The sequence below is a fragment of the Castor canadensis genome, chromosome 11, assembly GCF_047511655.1.
Source record: "Castor canadensis chromosome 11, mCasCan1.hap1v2, whole genome shotgun sequence".
Taxonomy (NCBI): Eukaryota; Metazoa; Chordata; class Mammalia; order Rodentia; family Castoridae; genus Castor; species Castor canadensis.
In genome coordinates, this window is record NC_133396.1 from 15,592,831 (window position 1) to 15,619,122 (window position 26,292).

The 26,292-nt window shown below is 42.5% G+C and overlaps 1 long non-coding RNA gene across 2 annotated transcripts; it reads right to left on the reverse strand.

Moving 5' to 3' along the window:
* Positions 1 to 8,123: 8,123 nt before the first annotated feature.
* On the reverse strand, positions 8,124 to 26,049 carry LOC141413696 (uncharacterized). Of its 2 annotated transcripts, XR_012438496.1 has the most exons (4): positions 25,744 to 26,049; positions 13,022 to 13,149; positions 10,323 to 10,647; positions 8,124 to 8,691 (listed from the first exon to the last, which is right to left on the reverse strand). It is a non-coding gene; the product is annotated as an uncharacterized lncRNA (long non-coding RNA). The 2 variants fall into 2 exon arrangements; XR_012438495.1 differs by lacking the exon at positions 8,124 to 8,691 and having other exon boundaries at positions 10,200 to 10,647; positions 25,744 to 26,037.
* Positions 26,050 to 26,292: the final 243 nt, after the last annotated feature.

Here is a 26,292-nt window from a genome sequence, read left to right on the forward strand (position 1 = left end):
CTAGTCGGCTGAGGCGGGTGGTGCTCGGCGCGCCGCAGCAAGGAGTCGAGGCTCGGCCGCTTCCTCCTCCACCCGCCCTTCTTATCTGAGGGAACCGGGTCCTGGGGCCCCCGCCACCACTCGTCGGCTCCGGGGGGCGGGGAGGAGACGGGAGGCGGGGCCTGTGGGGGCGGGGCCTGGGCGGGGCCAGCGGGAGGGAGGCCGGGCCCCGCCCGGGTGCGGGCGTCTGAGAGCATGTGTGCTGCGGAATCCCAAGCAGAACTTGAGGAGGGAGAGGGCACAGGGACCGAGTGACAACGACTCTGTGGTACCTGAGGGGCTTAGTGTTCAGCCCGCTAAGAGAGAGCTTGTGTTCTGCCAGGAGACTGTATTTCTTAGAGGCCCACTCGTGCAGGGGCTCTGAGAGATTAGAGCCAGCAAAGTTAAGCCAGAGTGCTCTGTCCTCCGGGAATTTAGTGTCGTTCAGGTGAAGGAAGGAACACTATCCCTTGTTCCAGCAAGTCCCCAGGAGTGCTTTGCTCTTGGCATTTTAGTTGCCACCTTCCTCCAGGACTCACCTGGTGGACCAGATCAGGTTAGCTGATCTGCAGTAGCACAAAGATAGGAAGATGATACAAATTCTGCAAAGGATTGTTAACAAGATGAACCTCAGAGAGCACTGTGTGAAAAGCTTTTCATATACTGTTGTATTTCGTTATCTCAGGAGGAAAAAATAGAAAATGAAATAAATAAGAGACTTGCCCTTTGGCCCTGTAACTGCACCAATAGGAATTTATTGTTGACAAATAAATAATACAGAAGATGAGCTTTGCAAAAGTCGGTTAAGTACAAAGAGGGATGGGGGAACAGCCTAATAGGGAGTTGTATACATCAAGCGCGTGGATTTTCCTACAGCCATTGAAATGGCCATTGTGATCATCATGCAATATGGAAGAGTTTTTATATGTAACGCAGTTTCAAAGGAGAATAAAAGCTGTATAATAAATAAATAAAGAATAAAAGCTAGACACGAAAGCGTCTAGCACAATGAAAACTACTAAGGAGAACAGCATGAGGTGTGCGTGTGCTTTGTTAGTTGTCTTTAAGGCCATAATAATATGAATGCAATTTAAAGTGTTTAATCCTAATCCGTATAAATCTTTGCTTCCAATTCGTCAGTAAAGTCACTTCATTCTCCAGATGCAGTTACCTACAGGAGCATCTCACTAGTCTAGATGCACCCTTACGAATTAAAGTATCCCCAAATTATATAAATTCTAGAAATCCGACTAAAAATACAAAGGACAGTGCTAGAAATTCATTCAACAAATGCAGTGTGCCACGCAGGAAACAGGGACCCTGACAAATGCTTTCTTATACTTCAGAGAATCTGAAGATACTTGAATCAATTCGCATAATAGCTGCTATCACTATGTAAGAGGTCAGATAGTACCAATAGACTTAGCAAACTGACATACACATACACTTCTGCTTTTTATTTATTTATTTGTGGTACTGGGTTTGAACTCAGGGCCTCAAATTTGTGCTCTGCCACTTAAGGCATGCCCCCAGTTCTTTTGCTTTACATAGTTTTCATTTTCTTTTTTTTTTTTTTGGCTGGGGGGAGAACTAAAGTTTGAACTCAGAACTTTGAGCTTGCAAAGCAGACGCTCTACCACCTGAGCCACACCTCCAGTCCATTTTGCTCTGGTTATTTTGGAGATGGGGTGTCTGGAACTATTTCCCCAGGCTGGCCTGGAACCTCAGTTCTCCCAATCTCAGCCTCCCAAGTAGTTAGGATTAGAGGTGTAAGTCCCTGGCACCCAGTGCTTTAGATATTTTTCAGATAGGGTCTCAATTTTTGCCCTGCCTGGCCTGGGACCTCAGTCCTTGCAAATCTGCCTCCCCAATAACTCAGATCACAATCTTGCAGCACCGTGCCCTGTGCCCTGCCACATTTGCCTCATTCTTAATGGCACACACTTTGTTCCCAACCACCCACTGACATCATTTGTAGTTTTGTGTTAAGAAATTGAAGTTAAGACTTCAGAAGGTGAAGAGGAGCCTTGGGGGACGACTGCCTACTCTGAAATTTCAAGCAGTACAGGAAAATATGTGACAGCCCAGGAAAATGGATACAGGCAAAATGTGCAGAAGACTCTGTTTAGCCTTGCTTGTATGTAAGTGGAAATTCTATTGCTTAAAACAAAGATTCAGATAATAATACTTTTAAACCACTCAATCTGTTGGTAATAATCTTTTTTTAAAGCTGGGTGCATAGATATTCATTCTATTATTGTTTTCCTTGCCATGTTAAATATTATTTGATATTAACTTTAAATATTTAATGAAAAATAATATAGCTAAAGCTTTTTTAATGAAGGAAGATAAGTGACAAAAGAAAACAGTAGTACTAACAGGAAAGTCATTTTGAATAAATCTCTTTTTGGTTTTTTTGCAGTACTGGGGTTTGAACTCAGGGCCTACACCTTGAGCCACTCCACCAGCCCTTTGTGTGTCTGATGGGTGTTTTCTTGAGATAGGGTCTCCAGAACTATTCGCCTGAACTGGCTTTGAACTTCAATCCTCCTGATCTCTCCTCCCGAGTAGCTAGGATTACAGACGTGAGCCACCAGCGCCCAGCTTGAATGCATCTGTTTAACTCAGTGACCACTACTAGAGACACAGACTACAGAGATGCTTGGATCAGAAACCTCAATAAATAAATAAATAAATAAATAAACTAGGCAAGGTGGCTCAAGCCTATAATTCTAGCTACTTGGGAGGTAGAGATCAGGAGAATCAGGATGCCAGGCCACCCTGGGCAAAAAGTTTGTGAGACCCCCCCATCTCAACCAATGGCTTGGCATGGTGGCACACAACTGTTATCCAGGATTGCGGATAACAGGACTGTGACCCAGGCTGGCCTGCACATGAAGCAACAACCTACCTCAAAAATAACCAACACAGAAAGTTCTGGCAGACTGGCTGAAGTGGCAGAGCACCTCCCTAGCAAGTGTGAGGCTCTGAGTTCAGCAGCCCCTCACTACTACAAAAAGAAAAAAAAAAAAAAAGGTTATATGCTTCCCCTCTCCTTCCCGATATGTTGAAAATATACATTATATTGAAATTATGCAGGGAACTTATGGGTTGACAACTGGGACTTGGGGAAACAAAGAAGAAAATTAACTGAGTGTTGAGACTCTTCTATATATATAATCAATTAACATGCATTCAAGAGTAAAAGTCTTCCAGAAAAAGAAAATAGCACTGAACATGAAAATAAGGCCATTTTCTACACAGCAAAATATTACTATGAGATTCATTCATTCATACAGGGTTTTTTCCATTTCTTTTATGTACCAGGCACTGTACCAAGATGCAATAAAGGTCAAAAGAGAATTTTGGGAAAGAAGAGACAGGACAAAGGGCAGTCAGAAAGAAGGAGGGAGGAGGGCTCATTAACTTAGACTGAATTTAATTTATGAAGCTTCTAAACCAATGTCTCCCTAAGTCATCTGGAACTGACAGTGCAGGTTCCTAGCCCCATCTCAGGCCTACTGAATCAGAATTTCCTGCAGCCTGGCTGAGGCGTGGTCATAAAAGCTTCGTGGGGGACTCTGACCCACAGCCAAGTTTGGGAAGTACTAGCCCATTGATTCTGAAATGTCAGCAGATCAGAACCACCCAGAGAGCTAGTTAAACGTTCTACCCCAGAGGGGCTAATTGAGTCAGTCTAGAGTGGGGCTCTGGTATTTGCTTTTTAACAGTGCCCAGGTGATGCCACAGCTGGGCATCAGGGTACCCACACTTTGAGAACAAGGGCACTATTCTAAATTACACAGTTAAGGAAAGCTCAGTTCCCAGTAGATCAAGTTTCAGCATTGGATGCACCACATTGCTTCATCACAGCAACACTTTTAAACATATTTTTAAAGAAGAAAACGAAGGGAAGCATAGCGATTCTTAGGGAATTCAACCCTTGCTTCCTTCCTAAAGTAGAAATCCACTTCAAATGTAAATTGTGCCTGAACATAACCTTTGATGGGCATGGGAATTTCAGGACATCTTTTCAATTCCACTTTGTTCCCTTACAACTTCTAATTTGTTCTCAGCAGAATTATACACCTTTTATGAAATCATTGTTTTAGGCACATGCCTCAGTATATTAATACCACCTATTTCATACCAGCAAAATCAGTCTTTTTTCATGTATACTACTAAATAGAAACTTTCAATGAAAATGCTTTAACAGTGTTGCACTAAGAGGAATTTTTTTTTTTTGGTGGCACAGGGGTTTTGAACTCAGGACCTCATGTTTGCTTGTTAGCACGCTACCCTATTGAGCCACTCCACCAGCCCTGTTTTGTATTCAGTATTTTTCTAGATGGGGTCTCAAGAACTATTTGCTGGGCCTGGCTTGGAACTGGGATCCTCCTGATCTTTACCTCCTGAGTAGATAGGATTATAGGCGTGAGCTACCAGCACCCACCTCTAAATGTCATTTTTAAGCAAACTATTTACACTTTATTGATTTATTTTACTAATCAAATTTTTTTTTTTTGCTTGCTAAGCAAGCTCTCTACCACTTGAGTCACTCTGCCAGACCCCAATCATTCTTTTTGATGGTATCCTAGATGATGGTGGAAATCTACACACAGAAGAATATTTAAAACACCTTGTTTAAAACATGTTTTTGTTTTCTGGGGCTAATGTTAAATTTGATGTGATTTTGCAAGAAAATGCTTAACATACGTAGTTGGTATTTCTTCTGCTCCGGCCATTAATATATTTTAACATATCCTTACTTCTGTCTGAAGTAAGGATATGTTAATAATGGTACTCCTAATAAGCTATTTTTATTGTGTAAATTTCAAATTTAATACGGTATATGCTCCATGAAGAAAGCAAGCATCAGGCATTAGCAGTTTATATGGTTGTTTAAAAATCAACCTTTCTTTCATTTTTAAAATATCATGAACTTAATGTAACATTAGGTCTAGCTACCTTCAAATCCACTATAACTGATAAAGCAGCCCCTTCCCCCATAGGTTAGGTTTGTCAACCTAACCCTCCCTGTTCCATGTCCGTTCATTCTCCTCTGCCTCTTCCTGTTCTAGCTCCTCAAAGTGGGGTTCCTGCAAACCTTCATGGAAAGTTCTGTTCTGACAAGGTTGAAAATTAAGTCACATTCTGAGCTGTTCTTTATGGCTACTTCTATGACCCCTCTCCTCCCAGCCAGATAGAAGCAGAGGTCACACCTCCTTCCTCTGTCTCTCCAGATCTGAAGCTCCCCCATAGCACTTGCCTCTTGACCCCTATCTTGGCAGTCCCTGCGCACATCCCTTTCTGGGGAAGTCTGCCCTAGCCTATGGCTCTAACACCACACCCTGACTCCACACAGACACCCCCAAGGTACAGATTCATGGCGTGGGTCCCATCTCATGAGTCTGCACCTCTAATGCTACTTTGAGCACCACTTTGAGAACCACTGCCTTACACCAGGGCCAAGCCCCGTGGCCATATTTGTAGTAGGTGAGAGGTCATAGAGTTAGCACCTGATGAATCCATGTTAAGACCATAGTGAGACCTTTCAATAAGTAAATAAAAGAGGAAATAAGTCCATAGAAACAGACTGACAGAGCAGGTAGACAGAAGCCAAGACAGTAGGTTTTCAAAGCCTGAAGGAGTCAAGCCGGGTGTGGTGACTCAAGCCTATAATCCTCAATACTCAGGAGGCAGAGATCAGGAGGTTCACGGTTCAAAGACAGCCCAGGCAAATACTTAGACCCTATTTCAAAATACCCTTCACAAAAAAGAGCTGGTGGAGTGGCTCAAGGTGTAGGCCCTGAGTTCAAGCCCCAGTACTGCAAAAAACTAAAAAAGTAAAAAGTAAAAAATAAAAAGAAGAAGAAGAAGAAGAAAGGTATAAGGAGAATGACTGACAGATTCCCTGCAGTATTCCAGGCTGGGTGTATTCCTTATATTTCACTGCTGTGGGATCCCACTGGATCCCTGGTCCGTGCATTCACTTTATCTCCACTTGGAACCCCTTTTCCTCTTCAGGTCTACCCTAAGTTTTTCCCCAAAGACTGTTCGTTATTGTTGTTGTTGCTGTTGTTGACATAGGGTCTTGTTATGTAGCCCAGGCTGGCCTTGAACTCCCTATATAGCCCAGATTGGCCTCGAACTTGTGATCTTCTTGCCTCAGCCTCCTGAGTCTCAAAGACCTTTGTCTGTCTTTCTCCTGCCTGTATTTTTACCTGCACCCCCAGCCTGTGGCTTGGTCTTACTCCCAGGGGCAGCTCTCACAGAATCTGCAGCAGTCTAATACATATGGCTATGGTGCACTTGAAACATGCCTAGTAATATTGGAGTTTGAGGCCCTAATCTAGGAAAAAAAGCAAAATATCTTATTAATATTTTTATACTGATGGCATGTTGAAATGATAATATTTGGGATATGCTGAGTTAAATAAAACGTTCAAGTTAACTTCACCTATTTCTTTTTATATTTTTTTCCAATATGGCTACTAGAAAACTTGAAACTCCAAATGTGACTTGCATTATATCACAGTGTTGATTTAGAGGTGATAGCCATCCACCCATTTCACCACCAGCTGGATTCCCCACCAGTGGTCTCTGTACCAGACCCAGCATCAGACTTGGCCTGTGTCACACTTTTTTTTTTTTTTTTTGGTGGCACTAGGGTTTGAACTCAGGACCTCACACTTGCTAAGCAGGCACTCTTACAACTTGAGCCATTCCAGGCCAGTCCTTTTGTGTGTGTGTGTGTGTGTGTGTGTGTGTGTGTGTGTGTGTGTGAGACAGGTTTTTTGGGGATAGGGTCTTATGAACTATTTGCCTAGGCTGGCTTCAAGCTGAGATCCTACTGCTCTCTGCCTCCTGAGTAGCTAGGATTACAGGTGTGATCCACTGGCACCTGGCTGTATCACCCCTCAGAAGACCTCACCTTGTCCAACTAGCTCTCCAACCAATCTCTGTGATTAGGTCAGTTTGGCAGTCACTATCTCACCTTGGTGTGAGTGGAAGGACCTGAAGCCAGGAGCCTCTTTCAACCCCACCACATCTATCTCATGGTCTATAAGCTGATCATCATGCCCGCTACCTAAGTCTTAAAACTAGACAGATCTTACATCACAAATTCATGTATCCAGTAGAGATGGGCTAGACAAACTCCGTTCAGAGCCAAAGTGGTGTGCTGAAGTCCTAACCCCTGGGGGACTGTGAATGTGACCTTATTTGGAAACAAAGTCTTTGCAGATGCAATCAAGTTATGATGAGGTCGTATTAGAATAGGCCCTAGCCAGGCTCTGCAGGCTCACGCCTGTAATCCTAGCTACTCAGGAGGCAGAGATCAGGAGGATCTCAGTTCAAAGGCAGCCCAGGCAAGTAGTGTGAGAGAACCTATCTCAAGATACCCTTCACAAAAAATAGGGCTGGTGGAATTGCTCAAGTTCAAACCCCAGTACCACAAAAAAAAAAGAAAAAAAAGAGTCCTAATTCAATATGAATGGTTTGGTTTGGGGGGTGTTGTTTTCATTTTTTGTTATTGTTTTGAATGTCATCTTCTTAAGAAGAAAAAAATACCATGTAAAGACAGAAACACACACACACACACACACAAAAATGGTGTGGTGACAGAGACAGCTATTGGAGTGATGCAGCAGGAAGCCAAGAAACGCCAATGATTGCTGGCCATAGTGGAAGTTAGGAAGAGGGAAGGAAGCTTTCCACACACTGCCTCCTAGGGACAACCTTGATTTTGGACTTCTAGTCTTCAAACTGTGGGAGAATAAATTTCTGCTACTTTAAGACATCCAGTTTGGGGTACTTTGTCACCAGAGCCCTAGAAAATGAATCCAAGCTCTAAGTCCTTTCCATACCTGTCATATACAATACAGGTGACAAGGCACATTGCACAGCTGACTCTCATTATTTGTTGTATTTACAATACTGTGCTTTTTTCTTACAAACAGAAAGTCATATAACTCTAGACTATTTTATGCACCCATTTTCAAATGTCTTAAGTACATAAACTAGCCTGTTACACTGTGAATTTTGAGTTAAAAGAGAATGTAATTTGAAGAGATTGCATATTTTCTAAAGCCGATTTGATGATTTAAGCATGGAAGTATTACAATTAAATGTTTGAAAAGTTATCTGTGCATGTTTTGCTGTAAGCTGATATCATGAAGCAACACATCTTTTTGGGATGAGGTAGCAGCCTCGGCCCCCCCGGGGGGGGGAAAGGGAGCAGGGCATCACTCCAGGGCAACTACTTTGGACAACTGAGCAACATGAGATGGCTCAAAAAAAAGTCATCTTCAATTATCTTCAAAATACAAACTGTAGTAGCTACAACACGATTCTCTAAGGGTGGGATGGGAGGAGATGTGGAAATATTTGTACGATGCGGTCTGTATGGGTAATGCAGAGAATATGGGCCAGAATGATCTCAACCTGACTCGTAAGCCCATGGGTCAATGTCAGACCACTGCTTAAAATCCCTCAATGGCAAATTGTTGCCTAGAGGATTTGGTCCAAACAGTGTTGAGTGGATTCCTGGCATCATCATGCCACTGCTTCTTTAGCTTCATTTCCTCATGTCTTCTGCTCCACCTAAAGGCTTTCAGGACCCCACTGTCCCATTATGGTCAGTTTCTCCTCTTACCTTCAGGAGGTACCAGCCTGTCAAAACAGGAGAGATCTAATATAAGTCTTTTACATAATGTAATTGGTTGCTTGATTGATTGCGTGAATGTTAATATTTGGTTTAGAGTTATGTCATTTTATTTACTTATTTTTTTTCGAAGTATCAGGGTCTACACCTTGAGCCACTCCACCAGTCCTTTTTTTGTGATAGGTTTTTTTTTTTTTTTTTTTTTTTTGTGGTACTGGGGATTGAACTCAGGGCCTCAAGCATGCAAGGCAAACACTAAACCACTGAGCTATATCCCCAGCCCCTGTGATAGGTTTTTTTTTTTGAGACAGGGTCTCGAGAACTATTTGCCTGTGAACTGTGATCCTCCTGATCTCTGCCTCCTGAGTAGCTAGGATGACAGGCATGAGCCACCAGTGCCTGGCTATGTTATGTCATTTTGATTACTGAATAGGAAATGTACTACGAGTGATCATTTCCATGTTCACCTCCCTCTAGAAGAAAAAAGAGTCAGGCTGTTTCCTGACATCTTAGAAGACAATCATAGCCAGGTGTGGTGGCATACAGTTATAATCCTAGCACTTGGGAGGCTAATGCAGGAAGATCTCAAGTTTGAGGCCAGCCTGGGCTACACAGTAAGTTCAAGGCTAGCCTGATCTACATAGTGAGACCCTGTCTCAAAAACCTAGACCAACAGCATAGAAAAACCAAAGGCAAGTGCTCTGTAGACAACTGGATTCCAAGGGACACTCTAAGCCCCTAGGTGGGAGGAGTTGATCCATCTTTCTAAGAATTAATTAAAAAGAGTGACAAGAGGAGGAGGATCACATTAATTGGTACCCTACCATAAGCAAGGGCACAACATATTGAGTCAGAAGCAGCCCTCCTGCTAGGCATTAAGATCAGATTCAATGGATGTCAAATCAGTACAAAGTAATGTCATTTTGTGTTTTCCAAATGATAACAGGAAAATGTTCAAAGGTATTAATTTCCTGGAAAAATGGATACTGTAACCATGGAGATATTTATGGAGCAAGAAGACCTGAGAACTTGCCAGTCACGATGGCATATGTCTGAGGGTCCAGTTGCTCGGGAGGCTTACCCATCTCAGGAGAAATAAAGAAAGGTAAGCAGTAGAATTTCTCAGTGAGCACTCCTTTTCCATAACTTGATGGGTTTAAAATCCTACCCACTGAATAGGTTCTAACCTTACTGAAAAAGAATTTACAAATAGATATCCACACACATTTTACCCTATAATTCCATTCCCAGGAACCTAGTCTAAGGAAGTAGTCACAAGTGTGCATAAAGACACCCGCAAGGTTTCATACCAATACTACTTACAAGAACAACAAATTGAAAGCAATTTTAATGTACAAAAAGAGATTGGTTTAAAAATAATTGGTATAGTCATATGATAAACTATTATGCAACCACGGAAAATCGTGTTCCCAAAGACTTTCTTTCTTTCTTCAGATTTTTTATATTTAAAAAACATGCAAGTTTTTTCCCCTCCCTCCCTCTCCCTAGAGGAAATCATCATGAATTTGGCATGCATGCTATCTGTACAGGTTTTCATATTTCATTTATTTAGTAACAAAAAGGAATGCTCAGAATTTAAATATATGAATTTTTTTTTTACTCTTCCCTGCCTATTCACCTCTCTCAAGGCTCAGAGCCTCCTTGAAAGACTCTTAATGCTGGGAAGTGCTCCGAGATCTGCTGTCTCAGCAGCAAGTGCTGAATTCAGGAGTCAGAAGTCTTAGGCAGCTCGGCCACCATAGCAAAATGCCCCAGGCTGGGTGGTTTGCCCCAGCTGGCATGTATTTTCTCACAGTCTGCAGCCTGGAAGTCTGAGATCAGGGCTGTCTCAGTGGAATGAAGTCCTAACAACACTGTTCAGTGAGGGCCTCTTCCGAGCTTGCTGTGTACCTGAATGGGGTGGGGAGTGATACAGACAGAGATAGATAGAAATAGAGATAGGCCTAGTTGGAGAGAGAGAGGGAGGGAGAGAGAGAGAGAAATAAATATATGAATTTTTTTAAAAGCAGAAAACAAAAGTGTGTGAGGAATGATTATAAATATTATAAATATTTACTATTTAAAAATAACACTACATTCATTCAAAATGATAATTACTAAGAATATGGGGTGCTCAGAATTGAGGTGTGGCTCAAGTGGGTACAGAGTCTGCTCTGAGTCCAAACCCCAGTGCCACCAAAAAAGAAAAAAAAAAATCACATTTAAAATTTGGTCTAAAGAATGCAGGGTGGTAAACACTGTTTCTAGAGTTTATAATTTAGTAGAGGAAGACAGAGAATCAACAATAACACTAACAAGTCACTTTTTTTGAGGAGAATGGGACTAGGGTTTGAACTCAGGACTTTGCTCTTACAAAGTAGGCATGCTTTGCTTGAGCCACACCTCCAATCCATTTTGCTCTGGTTATTTTGGAGGCGGAGGGAGGGGTGTCTTGTGAACTATTTGCCTGAGGCTGGCTTCTAGTTGTGATCCTCCCTATCTCAGCCTGCCAAGTAGCTAGGAATACAGGTGTGAGCCACCAGCACTTGGCCAAAAAGGCACATTTTATGTACCTTTCGTACATGATATTCAAGCACTTGGAAGAGAGTATCCATTGCTTCTTAGGTAACTTTTTGCTGAGCTCATCAATCAAAGTGATTCTCCAGTTTTACTGAAAATGTTGAAACAAAGACTTTCCCTTTCCCTCTGGACACAAATTAGGAATAACAGACACAGCTGGGCCATGTTGTGACCCTCAGTGGCAGATGCTGAGATGGGAGTCAACAGAAGCCATAGATGAATAACGTTTTATTTACAAAAGCAAGCAGTGGGCTAGATTTGGCTCACTGTCCATAGTGTCAACCCCTACACCAGAATTAGAACCGTAAGTACAAAGAAAATTACCATATCTGAGAGGGTCAGTAAGATCCAGTAAATCATTTTTTCTAAGATCTGTGAAATCTGAAATCTTTTGTGTGTGTGGGATAAGGGTTTGAACTCAGGGCTTTATACTTGCTAAGCAGGCACTCTACAACTGGAGTCACACCTCTAGCCCTTTTCGCTTGAATTATATTTGAGCTAAAGTCTTGCATTTATCCTTGGGCTGGACTGTTACCTTATTTTCGCTTCCCGTGTGTCTTGGATGAGAGGCATGTGCCACCATGCCCAGCTATTGGTTGGGGTCTTGGGAACTTTTTAACCCAGGTTGGCCTGAAACTGTGATCCTCATATCTCCACCTCCCAAGTAGCTAGGATTACAGATGTGAGCCACAGGCACCCAGATAAAATCATTTAATAGTTGAAGGAAAGAATCCAGTATAATTATAAGAAAAGCTAATGTTTTTTAAGGGCTTACTATGTGTTAAATGCTACAGTAAAAGGTCATTTAAGATGTCTTGGTTGGCAAGGAACAGAAAACCTGGCTCTGGCCTAAACAGTGAAGAAGATTTAACATCTCGTACAGCAAGCAGTTTTGAGACAGGACTGATTCCATGGCTGGCGTTGCAATGGTTTAGTGATTTGTTCAAGGGCCCAGGTTCTTTCCAAGGTTTTGGCTTTGTACTTTCTCCACTATCACAAGATGGCAGCTACAGTTCCGAGCCTCACATCTAGACCAAACAATTTTCAGAAGAAACACGTCATCTCTTCTTAGAAGGAGTGAAAAAATCTTCACCAGAAGCAATTCTACACCAGCATGCTTCCTTTCATCAGAATTTGGTCATATGCTCACTCTTAAGCTAAGCATCAGAAAAGGGGAATGGAATTTCCAAGATGAGTTGAAACTAATTAGGAGCTACCACATAAGCTAGGCTACATAGAGGATGTATGAATACTTGAGTGAGATCAAGGGTCTCTTAGGAAGGAAATATGGGGGCCAGAAGTGAATATTGGACAAATCACCTCAAATGGTATTATAAGGTAACATTAGTTTCCATGTTTTACAACTGAAAAAATACGATTTCTCAGTATTGAAAGTGACTTGCTCAAAGTCAAAAAGCTAGGAAATAAAAGAGATAGAATTCAAGCCCAGGCCTTTGACTACAGTGCCTAAGACCTTAAGCACTACCCTAAAGTGCTGTCTATGGCAGGGAAGCTGAGAGTGTTAGGCAGGAAGAGGATAGCACAAAGCTTACCTCAACATCAGGTACAACTGCATCGTTTAGGAAACCTGTGCTGTGACTGCCCCCCCACCCCCATCCCAAGCAGGCAGCTTTTGTTAGCTTTTGCTATACAACAAACAACCTCATAATTCAGTGAGTAAAGCCACAACAATTTATTGAGCTTGCAATTATATGGGTGAGCAATTTGAGCAGGGCTTCTAATCCCAGCTAGACTTACTCCTGCCTCTTGGGTCAGCTGGCAGGTCAGCTGGAGATTGCCTGGCTGAAGAAGACCTTCATTGGGATGGCTTGCTTTTTGCTCCACATGGCTCCTCATCTTCCAGCCTGGTCTTGATCACATGGACGCTGGACAGGGAGAATAGAAATATATGGGGCCTCTTGACACTTAGTGAGGTTTTAGGAAGAATGACTTTTTGAATAAGGACTGAACTGAATATGGATTTTTCTCATCTCCTCACAAAGAAGACAGACTCTAATACTTCTGTGCAGCACAAAATGCCCCATTTCCACGTTTGCAATTCAGGGGATGTTCAATAGGTTGACCTATTTCATGGTTAACACCACCTAGGCTCTTTAAGAACAAGGGCCATGAGCCAGAGCTGCCAGCCGAGGCCAAGAAAGACATGAATTCAGTACAAAAATTAAGAAAATTGTACCATGGTCAACAGATTGAGGCTGGGATAAGGCCACAGAAGAGTATCTGAAAACCAAATATTTAAGCCCAAAAACAAAATACCATCCAGTCTATTTGTGTCCTACGTCAAAATATTCTCCATATGACATGATTGTCATACCTTTTACTATCTTGGCAAAATAAATGTAAACTATGCATTCATTCAGCAAGTATTTATTGTGCCAAACCCCATAAACTAGAGATGAATGGGATTATTTCCTAATTATCAAGTTGATGTCTTTTAAAACATCCTTCAGGGATGACTTGCAATACCCTATAGGATCCAAGAGGGCTCCTACTCAATATCAAAATTCTTTACTTGAAAAATTATTTAAACATTATGTTCTAATCCATCTGAAAAGATTGATGGGTATCTTTTCAGAATTCATCTGAATTCATTCTCTGCTCTCATTAACAGTTTAAAACTATGACTATATGTGGTCATTTGAAACATCTTGGAGTTGAGGTTGGTGAGCACAAGTGAGTTGCATTTCATTTTCTGAGCCCATTCTGAAATTTAGATGGACTTTAGGTTTGAACTTGCACAGCATGAAGCCCAGCCCACAAGGTTTCTGACGGTGGAATTTGGCTCGTGTGGGTTCTCATTACAAAAGAGGGTTGCCAAGACAAGCAACTTTCTCTAAGTACAGGTGAAGTAACATTCATACAGAATAAATCCTCCCAACGTGAAAACACATGTCAATTTCACCCAGTGTTCTCTAAAATCATTTTCCATAGAACCAAAGCCATGAGAAGCAATTCAGCCAGTCAAGAAAGTGGGGAGAATTCCTCTCCTGCAGAGTTGCGCAGGGACCCAATGTCTCTCTGGGTAAACCAGGGGGCCTCTGTCAGCCCCAAGGGCAGAGTAGCCTAAAATGCAGGGATTCTGTTAGATCTGGCTTCTTTTTTTTTTTTGTGGTATTGGAGTTTGAACTCAGGGCCTACAACTTGAGCCACTCCACTAGCCCTATTTTGTGATTTTTTTTTTTCTACATAGGGTCTCTCGAACTACTTGCCTGGCCTGGCTTTGAACTGTGATCCTTCTGATCTCTGCCTCCTGAGTAGCTAGGACCAGTGCCCTGCAAAGTGTTTTTTTTTTTTTTGGGGGGGGGGGGTTTTACTGGACATGTTGGAAGCATTTTCTTATGTCAAGAATATTAACTATTTAATATTTGTAAATATTGACATATTCTATATGCTGATTTATAGACTTAATAAATGTATTTTTACAATATTATTTTAATGGCTGCATGTATGCTGTTGTATGAATGACCATAACCTATTTAACTGATCTCTATGGTTAGACCTAAAGATAGCTTAGAATTACTTGCTGGAATACCAGCTTTTTATTTTAAACTCTGTTCAGTATGTATGTATGTATTTATGGTGCTGGGGATCAAACACAGGGCCTCGCTCATGGTGGGGTGCGGTGTTACTCTGTCACTGAACCACACCCCCAGCCCTAGCCATATGTTCTTCACCCATTGTACTACTTGGTGATGGCTAATTCTTAAAGAAAAATGTATAAGTCCATCTTTCTTTTGGTGGTACTGGGGTTTGAACTCCAGGCCTCACACTTGCTAGGCAGCCCTAAATCTATTTGTTAACAAAAAAGTATAATTTACATGCAAATTTCAATATCTTAAAGGATACACATCAAAATGTAACTACAGGCGATTTCAAGGTGATGGTACCATGGGGGCTTCTTTTTCTTGACATATTCGTACTTTCCATTTTTTTCCATAATGAACATCTAATGTTAGTATAATAAACAGCTAAAATATTGAGCTGCAGCAAGTAAAATATGCAAATAAAAAAGAAATACACCAAATATCAACAATGGTTGCCACTAGATGATGGCATCCTATGGGATTTTCATTTTCTTTAACTTGGATGTGCTCTCAATCTTCCAAAAAAGGGCATATGTTAGCATCATGTTACATATATCAGTTATGCTACATATTACTTATACATAATATTTCAGCCCATATTGAATGAGTGGGGCAGAGGAAGAGGAGTGGTTACATGGTTAGGAGAAAGGTCACTTTTAATAAACTAAAAATATAAGCCAGATGTAGTTTTGCACATCTGTAATCCCAGTCCAGGGGGGCAGGAGGACCTCGAGTTTCAGATCAATGTGGGCTACATAGCATGGCCGTCTAAATACATAAGCACTTCTGCATTATCATCAGCTGTGTAGATTCTTCTGAAATGTCTGACTGACAACGGCAGGGGAGTCCTAAATGAAGCTGATGAAGGTGTACTTTGCAAGTGCACATGACCCCTTCAGTCTGGTTCAGCACCTCTCTCTGTATCAAGGACAGGACAATGACAAATTCAAGGGAGAAAACTTGAGCTTAACAGGGGTCCCTTGGGCTCCTTGGGTGCAAAGAGTCAGCTGCTTGGGTGGAAGTTGAGGAAGACATGAGTCAACAGCAACAGCCTTGAAAACGACGTCAGGTTTTTGGTTGACAATGGGCTCAAGTCTGAGTTAATCCAGTGGCATTGCCTCTGGCTGACATGGTGGTGGAATTCCACTGAGGATGAGGGACATGATGGTTCCCCTTGGCTCAAAGCCCATTAGCCCTCACTACACACAACACCTTCAGTTCTGGGTGCTGTACTGTGAAGGGGACAACAAGGAAGGGATCAAAAAGCTGAGACTTCAAGTCATGTCCTATGAGGAGTGTTTAGAGAAGATGAGAATGAAACCACCACCTTAAAACCACTGGATGTGGTGGCTCACGCATGTGAACCTACTCAGGAGGTGGAGATTGGGAGGATCAAGGTGGATAAAGGCCAGTCCTGGCCAATAAATAAATAAATAAATAATTCAGGAAACCCCATCTCAACCAATAGTGGGGCACAATGGTGTGCACCTACCATCTGAGCTACTCAGGAGGTATAGATAGGAAGATCTCAGTCCATACTGGCCCAGACATGAATATGAGACCCTATTTGAAAACTACCTAAAGCAAAAAGGGCTGGAGGTGTGGCTCAAGTGGTAGAATGCCTGCCTAACAAGTGTGAGGCCCTGGGTTCAAACCCCAATAACACACACACACACACACACACACACACACACACACACCTGATAAGCTATCAAGTTCAAGTGAATTAAATACATTCCATGTGGTTGTAAAGGGAGGATCCAGGACGAGTGGGGTGGGGTGAGAATGGAATTATATTGAGACAGGAGCAAGAATTTTTGAGAAGATAGGCTGGCCATGAAGATAAGACACACATTGCAGCATGGACCTCAGAGGATGGCCATTAGAAAAGTGCTAGCTAGATCTCAGGCCCCAGCTCAGACCTACTGAACCAGACCTGCAGTTTTAAAAGATACCAAAGTAGGAGAAAGTACTCTGTATGTACACGTAAGGATGGACACATGCCATTTGTCCAAACCTATAGAATGAATGCCACCAAGAGGAAACCCTCACATAAACTGTGGACTTTGGGTGATAACAAGAGGTGTAGGTTGTTACACCTCTTCAGAGTGGATGAACCACTCTGGTGGAACAGGCTGTGCACACGTGGGTGTGGGGCACATGGAAAATCTCTGCATCCTGATGCTCAATTTTGCTGGGAACCTAAAACTTCCCTAAAAAATATAGTCTATTTTAGAGAGACAAGAAAAGACACCAATCTGATGAACATGCAAATTGTAGAGGCTGTCCTACACTGCCTGCCTGGGGACAGAATAAGTGCCCTTTGTTCTGGAGAAGAATCCAAGACTTGCCTGCACTTATTTGTGAGACTGCAGAGGACTCAAAAATTGGAGGACTCTCTGGAAATGATTTATGAGTAAGGATGCTCATTGGAGCAGAATTTCAATTGAAAAATAAAAAAATCCAAATATGACAAAAGCTATAAGAAATATTATGTAACCATTAAAAGATTTGGTTGACATTTTCTGTTACCTCTCTCTACAATAAACTTAATGGCTTTGTATGCACCAAAAAAAAAAAAAAGATTTTGGGAGGCCAGGCATCGTGACTCACTCCTGTAATCCCCACTACTTGAGAGGCAGAAATTGGGAGGATCGAAGTTTGAGGCCAATAGGGGCAAAAAGTTAGTGAGATCCTCATCTCAACCAATGGCTGGGCACAGAGGCATGCCTTTCATCCCAGTTATGCAGTGAAGCACAAATAGGAGGGTCATGGTTCAGGCTGGTCTGAGCAAGAATGAGACCCTATCTCAAAAATAACCAATGCAAAAAGGGATGAGGGTGTGACTCAAGTTGTAACGCATCTGCCTAGCAAGTCAAGGCCCTGAGTTCAATCACCAGTACGGCCAAAAAAAAGGTTTAGGTGAATATTTAATGTCATAAAAAGAATTCATAATAAAAAAGTATTTATTTATAACATACTAAAGGAAATAAATTACAAATTAATATGAACACTGTAATAGTTGTTTTTTGTTTTGGCGGTACTGAGGTTTGAACTCAGGATTTACATCTTGAGCTACTCCTCCAGCCCTTTTTTGTGGAGGGTTTTTTCAAGACAGGGTCTCTCGAACTATTTGCCCAGGCTGGCTTCAAACTGTGATCCTTCTGTTCTTTGCCTCCTACTTGAGTAGCTGGCATTACAGGCGTGAGCCACCAACCACAAGTTTGTAAAAGTTTAGGTATTTAACAATTCACTTTAAAATAATAATGAAAAATGTAAAGTGTTGTCTAACCTGAGACTGATCATTCTTTTTTTTTTTTTTTGTCTTTTTTTTTTTTTTTTGGTGCTGGGAGAGACTGATCATTCTTAAAAATGGTTATTATATGCTGAGTACCTGTAGCTCACACCTATAATCCTGGCTATTCTGTGGACTTTTGTGTCTGACTTTTTGTACTTGGCATCATGTTTTTAAGGTCAGTCCATGTTGTAGCATGTCTCAGTATTTTGGGGTTTTTTTTTTTGTCATAACTTTTTTTTTTTTTTTTTTTTGGCAGTACTGGGGTTTGAACTCAGGCTGTCATGCTAGCTAGGCAGGCGCTCTACCACTTGAGCCACTCCGCCAGCACTAAGCTATTTTGAATAATGCTCCCATGAACATCCGTGTACACATTTTCATGTAGAAGCACTCATCCTTTTTCCCATGACCTAAATATAGAAATGTGATGCCACCCTTTGACAAAGCTCTGTGAAAAATGTCCCTTCTGTTTGTGTGTTTGTCTGAGGTCCTGGGGATGGAATGAAGGCCCTCGCACACACTGGGCAAGTGCTCTACTGCCCACCTACATCCAACCCCCTGTCCCTTTTAACTCCATATGACACTTCTGAGAACCTGGCTCAAATAAATACTAACCCTACAGACTGGGGGAGCACAGCTGAAAGTTGCTAAACGTGATATTCTTCAAGCATAACTGATTTTTCCTGCCTCTCCAGCAAAAGGTACAAGAATAAGGACCATCTTCCTAATTATTGAAATGACTCTGGGGACACCTTGCTGTCTTTCTTTTATCCCAAGAGACTTTCCCAAAGGAAAAACCAGTCATCTCAGACCAGAGGCCTCTGGGCAGCAGTTGCTGGCTGGCTCTCCCATGAAGAGAACGTCATGGGAACTGGGCACAGGCTGGCCACCCTGCTCATTCCCCCAGGTGGACAGGTCCAGGGAGATCCAGGCTCAGCCCCTCTCCTTTAGACCCCATGTCCTTCAGAGGATCTCAGTAAGGATGGCTCGGTGAGCCAGACAGACTTGCCACCATTAAGCCTCATAAAGCAGATTTTCCCCTCCCTCTCAACTTTTTTTTTATGTTACTGGGGCTTTGAACCACTCCACCAGCCCTTTTTTGAGCTGGATTTCTTCTGTTTTTTTTTTTTTTTTTTTTGTGATAGGGTTTTTTGAGATAGGGTCTTGTGAACTATTTCCCCAGGCTGGCTTCAAACTGTGATCCAACTGATCTCTGCCTCCCAAGTAGCGAGGATTACAGGCGTGAGCCATGGGCGCCAGCTCCCAACAGGTTTTGAGCTTTACCCTCCAGAGAGTAGGGTTGGGGTGGCCTCACAGTCATCCACAGGCAGAGGTGCTCCTTCCTCAAACCTACCCAAACCGTGAGGAGCCTCTCAAGGGGGGGGCTCCCTAAAAATCATTCAAAAATCTTTTGATTTTTCAAATGTAAATCATTTTCTTTTCCATGAATAGGCAATAAATTTCACTCAAAAATTTAAAAACAAAAGGACTAAAACAGTGAAAATAACCTCCCAACCCCGCCCCAGCCCCTCCTTACAGACTGGCCAGCGTCACTACAAGGAAACTGGTAACACACAAACTTGTTTGCATGTTACTTTACGTATCTCAATACTAGTGCGTAATAAGCTTCTGCATATTGCTTAGATGTGTTATAACTTATGTAAACAATCTATTAAATTGTTTCTGACAATGTTACATATACACACAGTAGGTACATTCGGGTACCGAAGGACTTGAATTAAATGTAGTATACTTTAAGTTTGGGATGGTACCACCAGTTTGGACTACAAAGAGATGTAGTTACCCAGTCTTCATCTGAACTTCTCTTATACAGGAGGGTGAACGTGGTTCATATGTTTAATGGTTTATGGTTCCTTTTCTGTGAACGGTCTCAGCAAGTTATTGGCTTCTTTCCTACCAATTTGTAGGACCTCTTTATACATTATGGAAATTAGTCCTTTCTGTATTCAGAATTGAAAATATGTTTCCCAGGTCATCTTTTGACTTCACTTATAGTAGTTTCTTCAGTGAAGATATTATATTTTTATATAATTATAGCTATCCAATTTTTACTTTATGGATTCTGGGCTTAGTTTCACACTTGGATGAAATTTCCATTTCTTAAATAATAAAATATTCTCCAGTGAATTTTTATAGTTTTTCTTTTTCTTCTCACATTTAAATAATTGGCAGTTGGCAGAGTGGTTCTAGTGGTAGAGTACCCTGCCTTGTCAGCCTAACAAGGATAAGGCTGAGAGTTCAAACCCCAGCACCACCAAAAGAAAAAAAAATAGATAATATTTGCCAGACACCAGTGGCTCACACCTTAATCCCACTACTCAGGAGGCAGAGATCAGGAGGATTGCAGTTTGAAGCCAGCCTGGACAAATAGTTCGAGAGACCCCATCTCAAAAAAACCATCACAAAAAAGGCTCAAAGTATAGTCCCTGAGTTCAAACCCTAGTACCACAAAAATAAATAGATAGATAAATAAATAAATATGTGGTATATTTTGAATTTATTTCAGTAAAAGATATGGACCCAATCTCCCCCCACCCCCACTATTGGCTATTCAGTTCTCCCTATACTATTTCTTAAATTCTCTATACTGAGTTGGGGATGTAGTTCAGTGTAGAGTGCATACTTAGCATGCATGAGGTCCTGGGCTTGCTTTTTAACATGACAAAAAACAACAACAACAAAACCATGTTTTATCACTAGTTTATATGAACTTTATCATATACTAAATTCCACTATCAGCATTCAAATGATGGCTTCTTTACAAAAACTAATAAGCTGGGTGCCAATGGGTCACACTTGTAATCCTAGCTACTCTGGAGGCAGAGATCAGAAGGATTGCAGTTCAAAGCTAACCCCAGGCAAATAACTTGAGAGGCTCTATCTTGAAAAAACTCATCACAAAAAAAGGACTGGCAGAGTGGTTTAAGCGGTAGAGCACCTTCCTAGCAAAGTCCACAAAATAGCTACTTGGGATTCCTGAAATCAGGAGAATGACAGTTTGAGGTCAATCTAGCCAAATTGTTCACAAGATGTTGGCCCTAAGTTCAAAACCCAGTACTACATTAAAAAAAAAAAGTGTTAGCAAAATGGGCTAGAGCCATGGCTCAAGCAGTAGAGCCCCTGCTTTTGCAAGCATGGAGCCCTGAATTCAAACCCAAGTCCTACGGAAAAAAAAAAAAAAGGTAAAATAAATTGTCACCTCACTTCATTCCCTTTCCCCACTACACTTACGAATCATACCAAGATCACCTAGAATATTTAATAAGAAAGATCAACAAAAGGATTCTGGTGAAAGCACATTCTTATAAATCTCCTTGATGGAATATTACACAATATTTAAAGCAATGATTATAAAAAACATGTCAAAACATGGGGGAAACACTAGCAATGAAATTGCCAAGTGAAGAAGGAAGGATATAAACTTTATGCAAACCAAGATGATGACCACACTCTGAAAACATGCACAGAAAAGAATCACGGGAGCCATATCCCAGAAGGATGAGAGCGAGCTTGTTGGAATGTGTGATGAGTGATTCCTCCCACCTTCCTCCCCCCACTCAACTTTTCTGTAAAATGATGTCAGGATAATTTTCAAATTTTCACTTTTGAATAATGGTATTTTGTCCATCTGTGGTTTTCTCTTCTGCCTCCAGGGACTTCATGAAAATGATAGTAAAGAAATAAAAAATTGCAAGCCCACAAGTTAAAAAAACAAAAAAAAGAAAGAAAGAAAGAAAAAGATGTCATGGTTGGAAAATTCCAGAATGTTTTCAGAAGAGAGTGCACTGATGGAGGAATGGGAACAACACCGCAGATTTGTGAAGGAGGCGACCAGGCCTGGGTGGGGTGGTGATTAAAGTAAAGCATGTCGCTTGTGGACAAGACTGCAGACTCCCCTTCTGAGAGACAGGGCTGACTCACTGTGTGTACCCTCAGGCCGGGACACCCAGGAGTGCTCTTGCCTCTTTTCTCCCCACCAAACAAGGGACACTGTGTTTAACATCTATGGCTTCCACTTGGATCTGCAGGAGAATTAATTACTGTTTGAGAAGGTGTGTGAGTTGGTGGAACAAAAGACTGAGTAGGCCAGAGCAGGGATACTGCCAGCCAAATAACCCTTTAAACCCCTGTCCTCCCATGCACCCGGCGTCAGCTGGGCAGCTGCAGGTGCAGCCTTGGCAGACTGGGCCAAATGCTCCCATCCCTGCAAGAACAGAGCAGGCATGGCCAGCTGAGAAGACACAAATGGGGTCGAGGTTCCCAGACAAGACACCAACCCAGGCACCTTCTCAGGCAGCTGTTTCCCTAGTTCGTGATGAGGCTTCATGGTCACCCACCCAGTAACCCCATTCCTTCCCAATCTGGAGCCCTGTCCTAAGCTCTCATCTGGTGTCCCTCACTGCCCTGACTTGGTCCTTCCCATAAAGGCAAGTCCAGCCTCTACACACTGGGCGCTCCGATGGCCCAGAGCTGCTGCTCTGAATACAAACATCTTGCCAAGATGTAGAAATGTGATTAATTTAGTGATCTCCCATAAATTCATGGTGTTGGCAGATACAGTGACTCAGAAGGAACACGCGCACACACACACACCCCACCTGATTTTTGTTTGTTTTCATATATGTTTTTTAACTCAATGTATTTGACAGAATGCCATGATAAATGTGATTTACATATGTTTGGCTTCCAAAACATTTTAGTATTGTTATTTGCTTTGTAATATGTTCTCTGATGAACTTGTTTTTAAGAACTTGGTAGAAGGCTTAGATAGTCTTTATTTCTATGGCTGGGAAACCAGATGGGACTAAAAATATCCATTCATTCCTGCTTTGAGAGAATGAATTTCTAAGCCCAAAAATGTATCTTTGAAGACCATGATTATCATTAATTGAAAATCTACTCTGCAGTCAGTCCCTGTCCAGGACCTTATGAAAACACAAAGAAATATAACTGGGGACGTAGCACAGTGATAGAGAAAGCTCCTGGGATCAGTCTCTAACAATAATAATAGTAACAGTAATAACAATTACCTCTACCTCAGAGTTAGCTAGACTATACTTCTTTATGCTCAAGCATTCTTTTCTCCATATGAGCAGGAACCATATCTGTCTAAGTACTGCTATGTATTTCATTCATTCATTCAGGAACTATTTGGTGAGCAGTGAACAGAAATGAAATAGCTACTCTGGTGGAGCTTAGGTTCTGGAAAGAGAGTTATGCAATAAACTCTTAATTCTATAATCTGTACAGTGATGATAAATATTTAGGAAAACAAAGGTCCTTCAACCATGGGAGGATGCAGCAAGGAGCTGCCAACTGTGAAGTGGAGCGCAAGCCCTCCCAGACCCCCATTCAGGTGGCAGCTTGAGCTTGAGTTTGCCCACCTCCAGATCTGTGAGCAATACATTTCTGTTGTGCTGTGGTCTGACTATGGCTTGCTCGGTGTGCTTCCCAAAGCTTCATGTGCTGGAAGCTTGATCCCCAATGTGGCAGTGTTAAGAGGTTGTAGGACCTTTAAGAGGTGGGGCCTGGCTGGAGACTGTGGCTTAGCATGGGCAAGACCCTGAGTTCATCTCCAGCACTGCAAACTAAAGAAATAAACAAAAAAAGGTGGGTTCTAGTGGAAGGTCCTTATTGGCCCCTCCCCTCACTCTGGCTTCCTGTCTCATCAGGAAACCCCTCCATGAGTGACAACCACCGTCAGACCTCATCAGAGACTAAACAATGGGGGTGCATGATTTTGGACTCAGCCTCCAAACAGTGAGCTAAATAAACCTTTTTTCTTCATAAGTATCCAACTTCAGGAATTTGTCAGAGTAATACAAACCTAACTAGTTGCTTATAATTTCTTTTAAAAGAAGAATGGGAAAAAAAGAGTAAGGGTACAAAAATGACAGGGATTCAAGAGTGATGGTGTACAAATGTAACCCTAGCACTTGGGAGGCTGAGGCAAGAGGATCACCAGTTCAAAGCCAGTCTGCACTACATAGTGACCAAGCAGCCTGAACTACATAGTGAGACCCTGTGGAAAGGAAGGAAGGAAGGAAGGAAGGAAGGAGGGAGGGAGGGAGGGGGGGAGGGAGGAAAAGAAAAGGAAGGAAGAGTGGTGGAGGATGTTAGTTCCACAGGTGTGTTGTTTGTTTGTTGAGACAGGGTCTCACTATTGTAACCCAGGCTGGCCTCAAACTTGTGATCCTCCTAAGGCAGCCCCCCGAGTGCTGGGATTACAGCAATGCACCACCACACCCATTTAAAGGATTTCATTGTTAAGATTAGTACCAGTGGCTCATGCCTGTAATCCTAGCTACTCAGGAGGCAGACATCAAAAAGATCAAGGTTCAAAGCCAACCTCAGGCAAATAGTTTGAGAGACCCTATCTCAAAAAAACCCCATCACAAAAAAGGGCTGGTGGAGTGGCTCAAGCAGTAAGGGTGCTTGCCTAGCAAGTGTGAGGCACTGAGTTCAAACCCTGGAGCCGCCAAAAGAAAAAAAATTCATTTTTAAAATGCTCACCATAGGAAGTAAAATCCCGGCTGACCCCCCCCACCCCCAGCCTGAAAGGGTGTCTCCAGATTTATAACTATAGCAGGGTCTCTCCTGCAGGCCCATGTCTCCAAACCTACTTGACAATCCACAAGGAGGCCCAATAAATATCTCCAAGTTCAGGCCAAGAGCTGCTGATATTTTACCCTGCGTCAGTGTCTCCCACGGGATTTCCCACCCCGACTGACAGCAGCTGCATTCTTCCATTGACTTAGGCTGCGATGTTGGTGTTATCAAGGAAGGTGGTGCCTCCTTGTGTTTCCTCACACCTACATTTGGTCTATCACAGATCCTGAGACTCTATCATAGTTGTTGAGACCCCATCTCCAAAATAACCAGAGCAAAATGGCCTGGAGGCATGGCTCAAGTAGTAGAGCACCTGCTTTGTGAGCACAAAGCCCTGAGTTCAAACCCTAATCCCACCAACACAAAACAGCAGCTTTCCATCTATAATGAAGGTCAAAAATCAAAGTCCATACTACCACTCAGATGTCATAACAAAATGCTGCTTCTGTGACTTTATCTCCCATTACTTTCCCCTCCTCACTCAGTGTCAGCCTCACCGGCCTTTCTCCTGTTCATCTCCCCGTCTGGGCATTCTGTCAACCCCAGGACCTTTGCACTTGCTCTTCCCTTTGCCTAGAAAGCTCCTCTCCCCAGCTAACTGACAGCTCATTCCCTTGCCTTGTCCAAGTCTTCACTCAAAAGTCCCTTTCCTAGCCAGTACTTCCCAGCCCCCTTGTTTAATAATTCACACTTCCCTCATACCCAGCATTCATACCTGCAGGAAGCTTAGCATTTATCACTATCTTAAGTGCCATTTTTTTAATATTTTTATCTTGTTTATCAAGTATCCCTCCCAGTAGAGCGTAATTGCTTTGAGGACATTGATGTCTGTTTTGTTTACCACCATGGCCCAATGTCTAGGGACAGGCTTGGCACATGGTAGACAGCCAATAAATATTTATTAAATGAATGAATGGATGGACCCTTGCCCTAGATCCTTTTCTGATTACCTGTGCCCAGGAAGCTAGTGACGAATCACGGTGGCTGCTGAGCACCTCCAATAGCAGTTGCCCGTGGAACATTTCCCTTCCGTTCTCTCCCTGGCTGGCTGCAGGGACCTGGGAAAAGCAAGATACTGATCGATATCACTGACTGGGAAGGAAGATGGGATTAGGTACCAGAAATAAGGATGTCTCCGCCTGTCTGCTCAGAGACTGCGATATCCGCCTGGCTCACCCCCAGAAACAGGAAGTGTTCAGAGAGGAAGTGAGTGCACGGTGCCTGAGACAGAATTCTTGAGGCTAGTCATTCTGGAGCCTTCCAAGGGCCATTCCTGGGGGATGAGAAAAATCACCCATGGTGCTGCAGTGACTCATCCTGTATGGCAGGGAAGCCACAGACCCAGGTCAGGGGAGCAGGTGCACCTTCTCTGGAGTTCCCAGCTGGGGATGACTAGATGGTGAAGGGGAGAGGGTAACCATGGCAACCCTGTAGCCAGCCGGGTGGGTGGGGCAACTGACACACGCCTGTGCCAGCATCTCTCAGGGGATATGTGGGTG